The sequence below is a fragment of the Arvicola amphibius genome, chromosome 12, assembly GCF_903992535.2.
Source record: "Arvicola amphibius chromosome 12, mArvAmp1.2, whole genome shotgun sequence".
In the NCBI taxonomy this organism is placed as follows: domain Eukaryota; kingdom Metazoa; phylum Chordata; class Mammalia; order Rodentia; family Cricetidae; genus Arvicola; species Arvicola amphibius.
Window position 1 is genome coordinate 50,318,727 of NC_052058.2, and position 19,069 is coordinate 50,337,795.

The window sequence follows — 19,069 nt, forward strand, 5'->3', positions numbered from 1 at the left end:
AGAAGCCATTGCAAGGGGCCTAAATGGCAAGGGAGATCCTGGGACAGCTGCTGAGGAAAGCTGCAAAGTGTGAACTGAAGGGATTTTGAAAGAAGTCATGTGTGCTGTGGACAACTCAAGGAATATGGCTACCCAAGGCTGCTTGTCCCCAGATAATTCCATCATAAGAACCAAATGCCAGGCATGGAACTGCCAAATACGCTGCTTTCTGTGCGGTGCTGGGTTTTGTTTGTTCGGGCTGTTGTTGTCTTGCTGTGCCTCTCTTCCCTCCCCTTGGGATGAGAATGCTTCCTCTATCTCTTTTGTAGTGAAGTATGGAACATCTAAATTATAGGAACTGGTAGTCCGTTGAGTCTCAGAAGTCTAGATTTTTGGATACCCCTCTGCCACCTGAGACATTCTTTGTTACTGGAGAAATTGCCCTTTCTTTGGAGGTTGTTAGTATTGTCGATCAAGGAATTTATGAATTGACTCAAAAGAAGGCTTTTCAGAATTTAAAAGACAGTTTTAATTTCAAGACAAGCAAACTGTGTCCTCAGCTTCCTGATCAGAGGAGGAGGATGAAAAAGGCAGAGACAACCATGTTGTTTATGTTTTTGTGGCACGTGGCAGAAGGGAGCTGGATAGCCTCGGACAAAAAGAGTAAAATAGTGCAGAGTGTGTGGAAAGCATGATCCTTTAGTAGTGTCCTCAAAAGAAAGAGATGGAATGAAGGACACTGAACAGTTATACTTTTCTGAGGGTGTATCACTAAGAAGGAAGAACTTATTATCTCATTAAAGGGGTGATTATTCCTCCCATCTCGTTAATATGACTTAAAGTGGTTACCTTTTCTGGTGGTGTTGTTTACCAGTTGATTGACAGGCCCAGATGTACGAACACTTAATGTTTTGGTTATCTGGGAATGTTAGGTTCGAGGCCAGAGGTCAGTGCCGGTCTTTTGACTTAGGGAACATAGCTTTTCCTTAAGGGGACCTCAACAAAGCCCCTATCAATGCTACTGTAACAATCTCCCCTTTGATGATGTAACCCTGATATCATTTAGGAGATGAGCTGAAATTAGAGAGAGATATAATCCATTCCTACCATGAGATCCCAGAGACCTCGTTTCAAAGCTTATTTACCAAAGTGAAGTTAGTACCTGGTGTTCCTGGCAGGAGAACCACAGACATTCCTGTAACACCTACCCCTGACACTGGCACTTTTATCTTCACGTTTTATAATGAGGAAGCCGAGCCATGGAGCCAAGATCATGTAGCCAGCAAAGGTAAGGTTGGGGAGGTTTAGCTTCAGAGCCTATATCTTGTATTTAAAAAGGTTCCTCCTACATGCCAGCAAGTGGAACAAGACTGAACAAGCTTTGTAGCAACCCCCACCTGGGTTGGAGACCTCTGTACTATCTTCAGCTGTTGGTTTAGGGTTTGGGTGGCATGACCTTGAAGGATTTTGTTGGATTCCGGTGAATATTGTAAATAGAATGTGTCTAGACAGTGCCCATTCCATAGAGCCCTACAGATCATGGCACATAGGTCCTAAGCTGCAGTGCTCTCATGGGGACATAACGGGAATGGTAGCAGGGCATTGTTTAGAGGACCCACATAAGGCCCTCCTAATGTCCTCCTACATAGTGGCTATTGTGGTTGATATAAGAGTAAGCGTCATCTTGAGTTTGTGGCATCTGTAGCAAATCAGAGCAGGAATAAGGAAAACCAAATCATATTGCCTCTCTGATAATCGCCTCTGTAACAGGAGTGGGCAGCAGCGTTGGTGACCCTGGGCAGCTCTGAAAGGCAGTCTTGCTAATATTCGCAAGCTGACACATTTTTTAATCCAGTCAGATGCTGTTTCAGAAGGAGCAATTTGTACTATTAGGGGACGATTCCACGCAAACCATTTGGTGGGAAGTCTGATGCCTATTATTTAGTTCCCGTCAAATTTTGACAACAATATGTTCCAGAGAATTGCAGATGTTCTCCGATCGCATCCTATTTCTGTAAAATCCATGTGTGATGTTTATTGAACAGAGCATCTGCCATGGTGGCAGAGGCACGTATCCTTTTTGATGGTTAAAAAACCTCTATCTCTAGTCACAGAGACATACTGCCTATGTACCGGGGAAGCTAATCATATGTCAAACTGTGCTGGTGGGACAGACTCCCTCAGCATTCGGCTCATACAGCCTGTGCCACTTTGGAGGACAGGGCTGTTGTTGCTGGGGCCCTGTATTGGAAAATGCAGGCTAGACTTGAGGGAAGAGAAAATAACAGTCCTTTCCTGACCAGGATCTCAAGCCTCAAACTCTTCTCCCTCCCTGGTAAACCTTTGTTTGTTATTGAGCAAAGAAGGTAGGGAATGATTTAATCTCCTACTCAAGGCCATAAAATGAGTCCTTTCCTCTACAGATTCAACAGACTTAACTATAGTCTCTCATATATGGTCCTGTCTCCTAACTGAACCATGGTCAAGTAAAATCCGTATTCCTTTAAGTTTTTCTCTGGTGTTAGGAGGATTGGGTTTGCTTTTGATTTTGTGGTATTTGGGGAGGAACCAAGAACTTGAGTGTGCCAAGAGTTTCTGTACTACTGAGATGCACCCTTAGGTCCTAAATAGTCATCAAATTTTTGTATGGACTAAACTACTGAGAAAAGGAGCGTGGGGATGGGAAACAAGACAGTGGGGTTTGAAGGGTACTGGCCTGTCATCCAGAAGGTGGCAGTTCTAAGACAGCCATGTGTCTTCATACAAGGCTTGTCATTTTCGGCAAAACGATGCCCCCCAGCACTTAGCCCAGCTTCTCATGGGCTCTGTCCCTCTTCTCTTGAAACTGCTACTTACTCTGCACTCTCTTTCTTGCCTTGCTCTGTTAATTCTGCTTAAAAGTCTCCCCAGTTGCCTCTTTAGATAGGGCTTCTTACTCAAGTCCCCAAGCAGACCTGAAATTGGACATAAAAGCTTGATTACTGGTGATTATTAAGGGGTCAGAGGAGATATTTATGGACTTTTGTGTGTCTGTTGAATGGATACTGTTTAATTCTTTTCTGCCAGACCCTGAGCTAAGCAAAGGCTGGAGATGAAATAGGGATCTCTGCAGGCAGAGCCTCTCTCCGCAGGGGAAGAGGTGAGGACCGAGCACACGTGTGTCCCCAGTACAGGCCATGTGCAAGGTGCTTTAGAACTTGAGGCAGTCCCCATCTGGACTGCGCCTGATTTCCTCAGAGTTCATATTCGAGCAAAGGGTAAGAGCCTCAACCAAAGGGAAGAGAATGTGGCATAACAAGAGGTAAACATGGAGAACCAGTGACCAGCCATTCGAGACTTAATTCATACCAGGTGAGACACTTAACGATGCAGACCGTGGAAACGATTGGATTTGCTGTCACTATCACAAAAGCTAAAGTATATTGAGTTCCTAATAGTTCCCACATTTTCATAAGAATTGGAGAGCAATAATTTTCTTTAATTTTTCTCTAAATCACGTTGATAAGTTGTCATGGTCCTACTTTATACATGGGAACAGTGCAGCTCATAGACATGACTGCTTAGGAATTTTTTTATTTACCCCTTCTACCAGAAAACCAAATAGCAGTTGTGGGATTTATACTCAATCCTGGGCTATTCTGCAGCTGAGCACAAAGGCATATCTCCAGGGTGCTTGCATTGTGGCTGGGGTATACTCAGTATCCCCACTTACCAAATATCTTGGAAAGTCATATTTTGAACTGGCCAACTTCAGAGTAAAACCCCAAAGTTGGCTCCATCTTGTCCTTTCCATGCTGGAGAACATTCTCTTCTAGGCGGGCTATGGGAGCCCCTCAATTACCAACTCATGCTGGTTTATTGTACCTGTTCTGTGGCCAAAAACCATTCATTGAGTTCAAAGGAGAAGAAAAGCTCTAAGAAGCTTATTAACAATTTAACATTTCCAGAGCACGTGGGACGGTTAATTCCATTTGCCACCGAAATCCTGTCATGATGATTAAGACTTAGTCACTACAGGAACGCTGGAAAGTGAAATCTGTTTTGTGGCTGCACAGCTCTCACTGTTGCTAAGCTGCTGTAGGAGCCTCTTCCCAGGGCTGGATGCTGTTGTTGCTCTTCCAGCAAGCCTTGAAAGGCAGCTCTGGGTGCATGACTTCTTCCTTCTATGAGTATTTGATACAAAAGAGGCTTAGTCTCCTAAATGCCCCCTGCTGGTAGTGTGGTAAACCCCACTCCCCATACACACACACAACACACACACACACCTGGCCTCATGAATGCCCTTGCTTGGAAAGTGTTCTGGTTTTCAGTCAACTAGCTTTTACTAAAGTCAAGGCCCAAATTGTCAAGGAACCCGTGTTCAGTAGACTGTGATACAGAGAACTCAAATGCTCTTTTCCAAGTGACAGAAATACAACTCACGCTGTCCTAGCAAAGAGATCTGACTTGATTTTTATTAGCTTGTATAGTCTAAAGCTTCTGGAGCTGATTTGGGCTTGCCTGAATCTACGGACACAGGCCTTGCCGTGGGGCCTTCTGTCTTTCTTTCAAGTAGTCTCCCTTGGAGGAAGAGTGAGTGGCTCGAAGCTTGCAGCCTATAACTTACAGTGAGAACAGATTCTTCAGTGGTGCTTAACTGATGACTGTTAAATACTTGTTGAAATTCCTCTGGTACAACGTGAGTTCTCTACCTAATGTTACACTAATAACATGGCCAAGGAACAGATAGATACTCCATGAGGCCAGATCTGAAGTCTTGAGTCCTACTAAAGCCAGAGAGAAATGAAACCAACCACATTCAAAGCCAGAGAAGCAGGTAGCTCCCCAACTGAAGGAAAGGTTCCAAGATGGCAAAGAAGCCAAGGCTGCAGAGCACAAAGTCTCTTATAGAATAAGAATAGGACCTCATTGAACTGAAGCTCATCTGTAAGACAAAGTCCCCATCAATTGGATCAAAAGGCAGCCTATGGAATGGGAAAAGCTTTTTACCAATTCCACATGCCATAGAGGTCTAATATCCAAGATATATAAAGAACTCAAGAAACTAGATATTAAAAAAGGAGTCCAATTAAAAACGGGGTACAGATCTAAGCAGAGAATTCTCAGCAGAAGAAACTCAAATGGCAGAGAAACACTTAAAGAAATCATCAATATCCTTGGCCATCAGGGAAATCAAAATCAAAATGACTTTGAGATTTTATCTTACACCTGTCAGAAAGGCTAAGATCAATAGTACACGTGACAATTCATACTGGCAAGGATATGGAGCAAGAGGAACATTCCTTCATTGCTTGTGGGAGTACACATTTATACAGTCAGTATGCAAATCAAGCAGTTCCTCAGAAAATTGTGAATTGATCTATCTCAGGATCCAGCTATACCACTCTTGGGCATATACCCAAAGGATGCCCAATCATACCACCAGGACCCTTGCTTAACCATGTTTATTCTGTCTATTCAAGATAGCCAGAACCTAGACACAACCTCAGTGTCCCTCAGCTGAAGAATTAAAAAAGAAAATATGGTACATTTACACAGTGGAGTTTAAAAATGGCATCATGAATACAACTGGAAAAAATTCATCCTGATTGAGGTAACCCAGACACAGAAAGACAAACATGGTATGTACTCACTCGTAAGTGAGCATTAGCTGTCAAATAAATGATAACCAAGTTACAATGCACAGACTCAGAAAAGATGAGTAGGGAGGGAGGTTTTAGGAGGAATGCATGGATAACTCTGGGAAGAGGAAGTAAAATAGATTCTGCGAGTGGATTGGGGGTGGGTAGGAAGGATAGATGGGGGAAATGGAAGGTGAGACTTCAGGGAGAGACAATTGGAATGGGGGGGCATTTGGAGAGTAGTGTAGAAACCTAGTGCAGTAGAAACTACCTGGAATTGATGAGGGAGACTTTAGAGAGGACTCCTAGTAATGGGGGGAAATATGGAGTCTGAATAGCCATCTTTTATAGCCAGGCAAGGCTTTCCAGTGGTAGGACTGAGTTGTATTCAGTTGAGTTATTGACTGAGGAGGTCCAGTGGAGATCCCCAAATAACCCAGGCTAATGCTAGGACAGAGGGTTGTTCTCTGAAAACTGGCAGCAAGTACCATTGCTGAGAACGTCGTCAACACAACTCATTGAATGTAGAGAGGTAGAGTCGGTGAAGGCTTGGAGTCTTTATCACAATGTTCTAGTCTCTTTTGTGTGAGAAATCCTCCACCTACCATCTCTCCTGCCTGGAAGATGGGCTGGGGCAATGGAAGTGCAGAACTTGTGGTAGTGGCCAACCAATGTTTGGTTAGCTTGAGGCCCATGCCAGGAGAGGGATCTCATGCCTGACACTGCCTGGATGGCCAGGAACTGGAGGGTGGATAGCCTAGAGACTTGGTAGGATAAAACCAGACACAACTGGCAATAATAATAATAATAATAATAATAATAATAATAATCATTGAAATGATTCCTAATGATAGGTGCCTTATCTGGTAGTCATCCAAGAGGCTTGCTCTGGCAGCAGATGAGAGTGGGTGCAGAGACACCACAGCCGAACATTATATGGAGAGAGTCTAAGGAGGGCTCCATCAGTTCCCTACCCTAAGAGACAGGGGAAACCCATGGAAGACGGGGAGGAAAGACTGTAGGAGTCAGAGAGGATGGAGAACATGAAAACATGGCCCACCAAATCAATAAGTTAAAAAATGGAATTAAATATAATTTGACTTCTATTGAAGAAAATTGTGAATATTAATCATAATTTATAATACAGTTTATATTTGTTTTTTCTTATTTGCATCTATGTGTTTATTAGTTCATAATTATTTTTGCAAGATATTATGCTTATAATTTGGAATATTAGCCTCAGAGGGGACACCTTTTATATGAGGGAGTAAGAAAAGTTTGCTTCATATTAAAATAACTGTCTTTGCGGGGGGAGACCGAAAACAACAACAGAAAACAAAACAAAACAAAGCACCAAACAAACATACAAAAACCTAAAACATCAGTGGAGCCAGGAAATGAAGGCAAAAACTCAGAAATCTCCCAAAGGACTTTGCACTTAGTCATGGAAAATAGCAGAAGCTCATCGGTTGTGCAAGGAGGTGACCTGACATCTAGTCCTTCTCTGCCAATGCCTCCATAGCAATGGCCCTGGAAAATGGTTATTTATTTAAAAAAAAAAAAAAAACTTCCTTAGCTCCCAGCCGTGTAGCAGTGCTGGGTAGGAATGCTGCATGGGGTGGGTACTGGGTTGCTTTGCGTTGATCTTAAAATGAAGAAAAGAGACAAATACAGAACAAATAAGGCTGCCAAGATGGCTGAGCAGACAAAGGTACCTGCCACTCAAGCATGATATGCTCCCAAGCCATAGTAGAAGGGGTGAATTAACTCCTGAAAGTCGTCCACTGGCCTCCATATGTATGCAATGACATGTATATGCTCCCAGAATAATAAATAAAATTGAATTAAAAATTAAATTGTTGTCCAAATGATAAAGTTATCGTTTTAATGAGTGCTTAAGGGAACATATTTATTTTGTTCAAGTTATAGCCCATTAATGTCTTGAGCTTTGATTTTCCCAGCTTTCAAGTTGCTGTTTTCTACTGCTACAACCACTCAACAATATAATAGCACAGTGAAGAAGACAGACAGATTCGTTGATACACATGTCTACACAGGTATAAGCACACACACACACACACACACACGCCTACATACATACATGCATAATGGACACTTTTAACAAAAAGTATCAATTAGGCTGATGGAACTCCTTATACCTAGATGGCTGGCTACTCACCGGCTTTGCTTGCATCCTTCCCAGCTGGTCCTCCTTTTCATTGCTCCAAACCCAGTGCTCTCTTTTGGATGCTCAGTATCTCAACCCTTTGTGCCTATCTCAGTACAGAGTTCTGTTATTTGTTTTTTTACTGTAGTCTCCTATTAAGAATTTGAGGTTGGAAATGCTTTTTTTTTTTTTTTTTTTTTTGGTATGGAAGCAAAGAAAGTTTGGAGCTGCTGTTTTTTAAACTAGTGACTCTCTTACTCTGTCATTAAGATTATTCTGTTTTGCAACTAACCTGTCCATTGGACATTACCACAGTAGAATCCACCCACATAAGCAGTTTGAAGAGAGAGACTCTTTGCTCATTTGCACATCCTGAGAGCAGCACTAGGTAGCTATCATGACACTGCATCTGCAAAAGTCACCACTAGGACAAAGTGGTATATGTGACAGAAAGAGACTCAGCAGCGGGAGCGCAGTCTTGTGTCTGGGAAGATTCTCTTTTACAGGGTGCCTTCAATTACTTATTAAATGGAAACAAGATGCTTATACTTAACATTTTTAATGTTTTCACATTCCCAGGTATCTCATAAAATCCCACTACTCAATCAAAGGACCCTTCACAGACTTTTAAAGGATGCATGATGCTGCAGAGGCACTAATGAATTAGGGGTCCTAAAAGGCACATCCATGATCTTCTCCAAGGTCTACACTCTCCCCCTCCATGTCCATGCATACTCCCTGCCCCCCAAATAAAATAAATTGGAAAGGGAAGTCACAGATAAATGTCCCAGTGTCATGGGTGAGCAATGCATCTTCCACGAGGCAAAATGAGTTACTAGGAGAAAATTTTCCATGTGATTTAGAAGATACCATTTAAATTATATTAGAATTTCTTGAGATAAAAGGCAGTGAATTAAGTGAGAAGATGTAAACCTTCCTGTGATATTTGATTGCTAATGAACAGAAAGTATTAATCTTAGCAACTAAGAAGAGAAAAATGCCTAGTGTTTTTCATTAAATCAACTAAATGATTAAATGAGTTAGTCAGTGGAAACCATTTTAATTTTCTGAATATGAAATGTGTGGCTTATAGTGAATAAATTCAAAGCACCTTTCTAAGCAAGTTTGGACCATAAAATGTGGGTTATAAAGATGTTTGGTATTTTCTTCTTTATAGATAGTCGGTATTTTAAATGTAGTGGCATTGATTGTGTAGAAGGCAATGCCCCTACTCTCCGGGCTGAAAGGAGTTGGCACCCAGAGCACCACCCTTAATGGATCTTCAGCACTATTACAAAATGATTGATTATTGTTGTAGTCATTTTAGCAGCTTTCAGAGCTGTTATATTTTTAATTAAATTGGCTGTGAATTTTGTAAGTGGCAAAGGTTGATAAACTAGCGCTCGGTGCTGTATTACCATTCTTCTTTACGTGGCTGTCATAGTTGGTACATTTATGTGCATAATCTTCTTAACATTCATAAGTCTCTTTGGTCTCGGGCATTGATCTGTGAGATTACTTGCTGTTTGGAAATGGAGAAAACATAAAATCCGCACTCAGGAAAGCACGTGGCTCTGAGACACATTGCTCCTTGGGCGGAGAGGAGTTTCCTTGCAGAGCTCTCAAGAAAGAGATTGGTTTACCATCCTCCCAGCTCCTCAGCAAGGAAAAGTAGACATGGATAGCAGGTCATGGGTAATTTGTCAGTCTTCCTGATAGGCTTGGAGGGATTCTACTGAGCCAGGCCACCAGCTGGGTATTCCTCAGAACAGGAATGGATACGGTGAAAAGCTCAGATACTGTACGAACTAAATAAAGAAGGAATAGTTTGCAGAAGCAGTATGCAGAAAAAATAATCTAGAATTAGAGAGACTCTGAAATCCAAGGGTCGGGCAAATCTTCCCGAACAAGTGGCACTGGAGCTGGATACAGTTAGGAAAACATGTGCCACGTTTCCAGAAGGAAAGCATGGGAGCCTAATGAGGGAAACAATCCCACACCAGTTTGGATTTAAAGGGGTATTTATTTTAGGGGTAAAACTTACAAAACACAAACAGTCAGGAAAGGAGTCTAGTTGCTGGAGCAAAAGCTGGAACCAAGAGCCGGAACCAAGAGAGCAAGCCGAGGCTTGCCGCTCTTATTTAAAGAGAAATAGACCACGCCCCAGTGGGCTGGTATTTCAGCGGCGATTGGCTGAAGGAGCGGAAGGTGCACCCGTAGCAGGAGCCTACTGATCAGAAGTTGGGACAGCTGTTGGAAAGGGTCCACCAAGACAGGTGCTGGTGATCATAGCACTCTTTGGAGGGCAGCCCACCTATGGCTTGCATTTGCCATGAGAAAGTCAAAACCCCGGAGAACTGGTAGGAAGGGGGGGGGGGGGGAGTGTATTCAATAGAATTATAGCACATCAGGCTGTTTGTATTTTACAGTTAGCAGGACGGCTGACAAACCATGACCTTTGTTACTAACAATTTGAAGATCAGGGAACTAAGTTCCAAAAGGGCACCAGCACAGGTTGAATGGCAGCCAATAATCTAAACATCCTAACAAACACTACACTTCCCAAAACACTGTCACTTCTGGAGAAATCACACTCTTGTTCTAGAGTGCAGAGGAGGGACCTGATTTCCCTCTTTATCTAACCAATGGTCACTAGGAAAGGCGTGTAACGGCCATGGCGAGTCAGCTGGTAATAACAGAGCCCAGGAGTCAGAGAGGCTGGGATTTGAATCCCAGCTGAATTGGCTGATTTTGGCAAGACAAATACGCACTCCACTTCAGTGTCCACGTTTGTTCTATGAAGTAGTGAGCGAGTCTGCATCACGGGACTGTAAGGATTGTACTCGGTTGTTGACATGCAGCAACTAGCTAACATTTCGTGACTGTTATAATAACCTTAGAGCAACTGAATTAGACAAAATATTAGTCAAGTAAGTGCTTTATTCCAGTTGTAGAAAAAGAAAATAAAAGCTTCAATTTTCAATGAAGACACAAGTGCCATTAAAATATGCTAATTTTTTCACTCATTGGAGTCCTTAAGTATAAGAAAAATTTCACATTTAGGCAACCAGCTAGACACTTTGTCACTAAAATCTTACTGGCTCGTGAATCCTATTACTTATAGGTATAGGAAAACGCCTCCTCTAACACACACACACCTCACACTCAAAGAGAGAAGATTGCTGGTTTATATTTGAATTTCCATTGTCATGGGAGGAACTGAGGCATTTGGTTCTGGGGTGATAAGGTCAATTAGTAAGGTTATGTGATAGGGGTTGATGTATGCCTTTGGTACCAGAACTAGGAAGGCAGCTCCCTGTGAGTTCAAAGGAGCCTGATGCATACAGTAAGGCAAGTTCCAGGCTACCCATGGCTCCAGAGTGATATCTTATCTCAGAAACAAGCAAAGAAGAGGGAGAACAACAATACACACCATAATGTTCCTGCTGAGGACCAGAGTTCAGTTCCTAGCACCCATGTTGGACAGCTTACTACTGTCTCCAGCCACAGCTTCAAGCAATCTGGCAACCTCCTCTGGCCTCCACAGGCTACCCACACACATGCTATTCACGACACACACACACACACACACACACACACACACACAGACAGACATAAATAAAACTGCTAAAAACAATCCCATTCACATGCTATTCATGACACAGACACACATACATAAAACTGCCAAAAGCAATCTTTAAAGAAAGGATGAGATTGGCCTGAAAGAGGGTATGTCTGACCTGAAGTAAGCACCCACCAGGTTTGACTCCTCTGGTTATATGGAGCGCATCTTGACAATTCCCTTCCCATTGACTACATCATTGAGGAGGCCCTGGGCTGGACTGAAGTCAATTCAGGTGTGTACCCCTTATTTCTAAAAATGATGGTCATTTTCAGCAATGCAAAAACGACCCCCACCCCACCCCAGGCCTGTCAGGAAGTGTTTGGATTTGGCACCTGTCACCTGGATTTCTCCAAACACACGTTTAGGGCAGCATTCATAGCAATAGCTAGAATATCAGCGGGCGTCTCTAAGACCGATGTATATGGCAGGGAGTGGGGAGCAGGGCATTCGTGAAAACTACAGGGTAAACACGGCAGTTTCCTTTAGTGGTACAATCTCCATAGTTTTCAACCAGAGGCTGCACAAATTGCAGAGGAGGGAAAGCATGTCCCAGTTTCCATGCGCCGAGGTTACAGATGAGGCACAGAGCTGCCATTTGTCTTTGCAGGCGATCTCAATCACTCCGTATGCCCACCCTGGCACCATTTCAGAGCCGTGCTTCACGTCACCCTAGTATTTTATCACACATCGCATGTCTGACACAGTGTTCCCTGGCACACGAGTGCTTCGGGCTAAGTTTCAGATTTTGTCAGTGGGAACAAAGGCACTTGCTGCCACCCAGAAAGTGGCTGGGGAAACATTCCTCCGAGTGCTGCCGATTTGTCAAGGTAAAGCACCAGGTGGGAAGAAGGGAGGGACAAGCGAGCTCACATCTCGCCAGTTTCTGTGCATTCTTCATAGCTCATTCTCTGGCTGGGCTCAGGGCCAAGATGAGCCAAGTCTCAGGACTTTTCATGTGCCAATGGCAGTCAATCCCTGGTATGCCAAGAAGAGAAGAAAACGGAAGCTGTTTCCCAAGCAATTCATATCACCAACTTCAGGTTCTGTCATCCAGGGAGACAATCTGGGTATATCATTCTGTCTTTGCCCTGTGGTGTGGCCCAGACTCTGCTGAAAATATAGTAGTCTCCTCTTTTTCTTCTGTACAACCAATCTGGTGCCTTGTCTCTGCCATGCCGTGTAACAGACCCTGGAAATTAAATGTTAGACATGACTACAGATCTCAGGTACCGTGAATGAAACTGTCAGGGGCATTTAAGGTGTGTAGGGGGTGGCGCTCACTAGGGTACTGACTGATTTTAGTAGGGTGGCATCTAAACCAAAAACCAACAGACTCCAATATGACTACAAGGAACAATTTGATGTCTGTGATTTCAGTCTAAGGAGTGGGTAAACCTAGGATATGGTAAAAATACAAACAGTTGCATCTCAGATACCTATTGCTAATCCTGTTTCATATGGCCATGTATGAAATCACTTCCATTACAATTTGTATTTTCGTCAAATCAACTTGAAAACCAGCGAGGGGCTGAGGTTATAGCTTAGTTGGGAGAATGTTTACCTACCATTGTAGGAGCCCCATGGTTCAACTTACAGCACAAGATAAAACTGGACATGGAGACACATATCTATAATTCAAGCCCTTGGGAAGTGGAGGCAAGAGAATCAGACATTCAGAGTAAGCCTTGCTACTTAGAGTCTGAGACCAACCAGGTCTACTTAAGACCTTATCTCAAGAAACAAAAAACCTGAAACCAAAGCTCACTAAAGCAAATCAAAGCTACCCAATAATAGGTGTCATTACAAAAACAAACAAACAAACAAACAAACAAACAAAGTCCCATTAACTTTCCGCTGGGTTCTTGGGTTCACTTCTGGGGGTCTGAGAGCAGGCTGATGTTCTCTGCCTAGGGTGGGGATACTGCTCAATGGAACAGCGCTTCCCTGGCCTGTGAATGACTCCAAGTTCAATACCCAGGGCTGGAGAGAGAAGAAAAAGCAGAGGTGGGGATCACCAGCCTCAGAGTGCAGTGTAGACAAAGGAGAAAGGAAGCACACACCTGCTGAGACAGCATGACCATGTGCCGCAAAAAAAAAACACACCTTCCATGCGACAGGGATGTGTGTCCGCCACACGGGAGGGACCAGGATGGACTGGTGGAGCTGGAACATGAAGAGTTGAGGAAGGAAGTAATGCAGGCGGTGAGTGGCTCCACAGGCCTTGTTGAGGAATTTTGTTCTAGAAGAATGAATGGCCAAGGAAGCAAACCCTGGGCTGACTTGGGCTGACTTTTGTTTCAGACAGAGGATTCACCTACAGAGGAAGGAATGGAGAGCACACAGCAGCATAGGGCAGAAGCAGCTGTAGGGAGGCTCCTGAGAATCCACAGGAAGGATGATGGCGAGGGTGGTGGTGGCAAAAGCTGGGCCAGCAGCTGTGAGGGAGGGAGGGAGGCCTAGGAGATATTTTGATTGGATAAACACCTACAGCAGGTACACAGTCCTGCTCCTTGGATGCTATAGCTCACAGCCCTTTCCCTAGCAGCAACTAGGTCAGTCTGATTACTCATCTATACTCCTTTATCCAAGAATCCCAAAGCCTTGCATCTGCCTTAGCTAAAAATGACAAATGACTTACCCTGTGTTAATCCGTGAACTCAGTCACCACTATCCTCCACATTCCATATTCCAATGGTCTCTGGTTCATTCCGATTCTTTTGAATGTTGTGTCTACAAGTAAGACCTGAGACCTGAGAACATGATCTATGTGCACTGTTTGTGGGGCCAGGACAATGCTCCCATCATGTCTACTTTCCTTTAAGGCAATTCAGGATAATTTTGTCTCTCAGGAAGCATTTGGCAGATTCTGAATTTGCTTGGAGAAGTCATGGTAGAAAGGGGAGGGATGTGCTAGTCACATCAAGTGAGTAGAAACCAGGGTTCCTGCAGAATGTCATATAGTGCACAAAATAACTTTCCACAACTAGGAAAGATCTGACCCAGAACAGTAGAGCCTGAAACTGAGACCTGTCAGGTGAAAGCAGTAGCCATGTTAAAAGTCAAGTGCTTTTATTATGTGCTGTTACTTGCTGCTCTGGATATAATGTAAAGAGAGACAGTTCATTTGTTTCCTGGCTGCCCAGACCCAAATAATCACAGAGAAATTATATTAATTACAACATTGTTTGGTAGATGGCTCAGTCTTATTTCTAGATTGCTCTTACAACTTGAATTAACTGATTTTTATTAATCTGTATATCGCCACAAGGCTGTGGCCTACTGGTAAGGTTCTGGTATCTTTCTCTTTCAGCAGCTACATGGCATCTGCCTGACTGCCTTCTTTCTTCCAAAATTTAGTTTAGTTTTCCTGCCTTGCTCTATTCTGCCCTTCCATAGACCAAAGCAGCTTCTTTATTAACCAATGATAATAAAACATATTCACAGCATACAGAGGGGAATCCCACATCAGCCTACATGCCTTCACATATGTGTGGATGAGAGATGTAAAAGCTAGCCCGATAAGGAGGGAGAATCTCAAGCGTCTCTAGGTATGCTGAGGTCAGTGGCTCGGAAGTTGCATGGTGAAAGAAGTCTATGGTTTCAGCACTTGAGAATCTGAGACAGGGGGATCACTAGTTTGGGGCCTCCTTGGGTTAAAAGTAAGATCTTGTCTTAGAAACAAACAATAGGCTAATCATAAGAGGCAGCTGGAGACTGGGCTCTGACCCTGGACACCTAAGACTGACTGTAGCTCACCTTTATAGATCCAAGTGGCATTGAGGTGTTTCTTCATAGGCAGAGCCACCTACAGGGAAAGGCCACTTAGATCACGGTATCTAAACAGGAGTATGTGGAAATCAAATACTCTTCATATTTTCTTGGCTAGCTTCTAGGCCTGCCTGGAAAGCAAGTATCTCTGATTTCAAAAGACGGTAGCAATTACCACTTTTTCCCAGGGGGAAAGATGCCACAAAGATTAAAAAAAAATGTTTTAAATTGCTGCATGCCCTCCTGCAAGCTTGGAGTCTATTTGTAAGACATTTATCTCCTTATGCACTCATTCCCCAATTATCATTTAATTAATAAACCTAATAACATGAGGTATGCTGATCAATAGAAAGAGAATGAATGAAACTGAACCTGAAGTATCATGGTATTGACCCATCTGTAGGAAGCTGAGAGCCATTTCTCTAAAATGAGCATGCTTCCTTCCACTGAGATTCAGAGAGAGGGACCCAGATGTCCTATGAGATTTAGACAGCTAGATGGAGTGATGGGCTCAATGGGCGCTCTTCTGAGTCATAAGGGTATTGGGTATCTATTTAATGGACTCAGCATTTGTATACAGAAATAAATTGGTTTGTAAACTGGGACCACTGTGTTCACTTCTGTGGACATGACCAACTATCTGTGTGGTATGGATACTGCCCGGCAGCTGACAGCATAGTCAGAAACCAAGGAGATCAGCCTGCCTGATTAAATACATGTTTAGAGATGTTCACAGACTTTTTTAAGAACCAGACAGATCTAGGAGACAAGACAGGAGACAGAAACAGGTTCCTCCAAGGGCCTGTACTTCCCTTCCCATGTGTTCCCACCTTTCCTTTCTGAATGTCATGAAAGTTCTAGAACTCTAGATGTGAGACAGTTGCTGACAGCTCAGAGATCCTATTTATTCATGGTGTCAAAGTCACATCGATGAGGTTTAAACGTTGCTATCATAATTTTGGAGGTAAACATAAGCTTATGGAAATCCACATCCTGTGGGCTGTGTCTTTCATCTGGGCCTGAGATGTGAGGGAGATCAGCCTGATGTGGGTTCAATATCCAGCAAACACACCCAGGCTAACTTCGATGATCAATGTTGCACAATGAAAATATCACGGAAATTCATTAGCAGGATAAAAATCTGTAACTTTTGCTGTCTCTGAAACCACTGGGAATGCTTCCTCGGTGAACTCTTGGACCAGGGATTGCCTTCCCCTGAATTATAGTGAAATCTGTCTTAAGTGATCACCCAGGGACCACCAAAATCTGTAACTTGGTAGAGGTTGAACTTTAGCTAAAGGTCAAACAAAATTCTTCTAGAAACCTTGGGGGTTGCTTAAAGGTGAAATAAAAAGCTTAGAGGAAAATTGGTTTAATCCCTGGTTTATGAACCAAGTAGCACTTGCTAAGCAGGCTGAGGAGCACTGTCAGCTCCGAAAAGCCTGACTAATCCATCTGAGAGGCCTCATCCCCCTTGTCAGGTACATAGGCACTTCTGACGTAGGAGATACTACTGATGCTCTTGTTTGCCAAGGATACCCAAACCCTTTGCCCATGGCCCCGGGCCATTGCCAGGAGTGGAGTTACAATGATATCCCAGGCTAGGCCTTGCTCATGTTTCAAAGAACACAGTTCACCAATGCCTTCAAGAGCTTACCTTCAGCAATACTAGCTAGCATCTGTTCTCTATAGAAATATTTTCTTTGTCGGAGGGAACTGGGGGCTGAAGAGATAGCTCAGCAATAAGAGCACATCCTGCTCTTCCAGAGGGCTCCAGGTGGGTTCCCAGCACCCATGTTTGGTGGCTCATTACTACCCGCGACTCCAGCTTCAGGGGATCCATTGCTTTCCTCTGGCCTCCACAGGCACCTGTACACATGTGTACATATGTGGTACTCATGCAGATACACATGTACACATAAATAAAAATGATACAACCTTTTAGAGGGAGAGATGTTTATTTTGGTCTATAACTGAGATTTACTCTTAGATTGCATCATGCAGGGCCTAGCGTGGAAAAGAAGGCAGGTGCATGCCTGTTTCTAACCCTCTCTGGATCACACAGAGGAGGCTTTAAGCCATCTTGAGCTTACACTAGACTACCAGGAAAGAACATCATAGACTAACTATCTGTTTTCTCATAATTCTGGTAGCTTCAAGTCCAAGAATAGGGTGCCAAGTGACTAAGGCCTTGGCGAGGGCTTACGGTGCTCCTGCCTTACTGATATCTTCTACTACTGAGTCCACATATCCCAGAGAGAAAAGGCGCAGTTGTCTTCAACTACTTGGAAGAACACTACTGCTGTCATAGGGCTACAGAGTTAATCAAAGATCCCACCAGCAAATCTTGTACTGCAGTTGGGGTTTTATGACATGGACTTTGGGGAACACATAGAGAGTAGCACTCTAGAATTCTTGGGGCCAAAGAAAACCGGCATTAGAGACCAAGATGGCAGCTGTGTTCTGTTTGCTATCCTCCTGTAAGCAGAGAAGGACCCAAGCCTGTCAGGTGCACATCTAAACCATGACACGTGTTGATAGCTTAGTCTGCTCACTGTAGGATTTTCTTTATCTCTCAGAAAAATCAAAGCAATATAAATGCTAGTCGTGGTGTTCATTGGACCCTTGTGCCAGTCACCATCCCCAGCAAGCCTGCTCCCTACAGTGTGTCCTAGTGAATTTTTACGGTCGTATTTCAGTCACAGTACTCTTCCCCATTTGACGAGATAAGCTTCCATAGAACATGAGTTTAGCATGCTGATTCTTTTCAGGAATAGTGGAACAAACTGATGGCACAGCAAGGGACAGCTTTGAGGACAAGGACACGTAAGAGTGGCCTTCTTCATGGGAAGAGTAAACTGACCTTGATGGAGCTGCTGCCAAGATGGCAGTAGGCAGGCAATGCTGGTGGCTTTCAATTATCCAGAGTAATGTCCCCAAGACTGCTTCTGCCGCTCCTACCACAGAAATGATGCCTGCCTGTAAGCCGCTGTAGCGTCACACTTCAGAATCCGTCTCATGTGGGACTGGAGTTCTCTTACCACCGTGGATGTTTATGTTTACGGCACAGTGGTCAGCGCTGGGACCTTAGTGTTACTCAACTTTCTGTTGACTGAGCTAAAAGTCACAACTCTTGTTCACTTAAGACCTGAGCTAAAGTGGGAGAGGCAGTGGGGGGGGTCCTAGGAGAAATGCTGACACAGACTTCTTAGCATGGAAGCAAAGCTAATCCAGGACATTTGCATCTGGATGGTTTAGACCTTGTGCTGCTCTGTAGTAAGGGTTATCCCCTATTTAGGTAACCTAGCTTAGTTTTGTATTCTGAAGAAACTGGTGCTTGAAGTAAATGGCGTATCCACGAAAGGAAGCCGTGCACGCCTTCGATGCCTGCCTCACATAACTAAAGACTTGTTTCTGTTAATGTCTTATTTATGTTAATGGAGCTGACTTAGCTCACAGGTCTGAGTGAAGGTGCCTTGAAAGTCAGGCAAACGGCACAAAGGCAGCTCACGGATAAATCCTCAGAAGGGCTCGTGGGTTTACAGGTTTGTGTCTGGTGGCTCCAGCTTCCTGGAACCTGGTTGTTGGCTCCTTTCCAGAGCGATTATCCATGTTCCACCACAGTATTTACTCTTCGGTTTATAGTGATTTCCAAGGCCAGAGCAGGACTGGCTCACCATGGTGCCGTCTTCTGTTCTACACTCCTGTATTCGCAGGCTAAGAAAGGAGCTAGCAATAGAAGTTCCTGGAGCTCTGCAAAGCTGGCTGCGGCTGGAATCGTGATGATGGCAAGCAAGCCAGCCAAGCTTCTATCAGGTTCACTGCTCAGCAGCCCCACTGCTTTAACTCAATAGTACTACGCGACAGTTGCAGTGATGGTCTGTGATCTAATATATGAGTCCAACATTC

The 19,069-nt window shown here is 43.7% G+C and overlaps 1 protein-coding gene across 3 annotated transcripts in view; it reads left to right on the forward strand.

Annotated features, from left to right (window-relative positions):
- Fhit (fragile histidine triad diadenosine triphosphatase) overlaps positions 1-19,069 on the forward strand; it is a 1,447,725-nt gene that overhangs the window by 1,377,553 nt on the left and 51,103 nt on the right. The gene's annotated exons all lie outside the window — the stretch shown is intronic.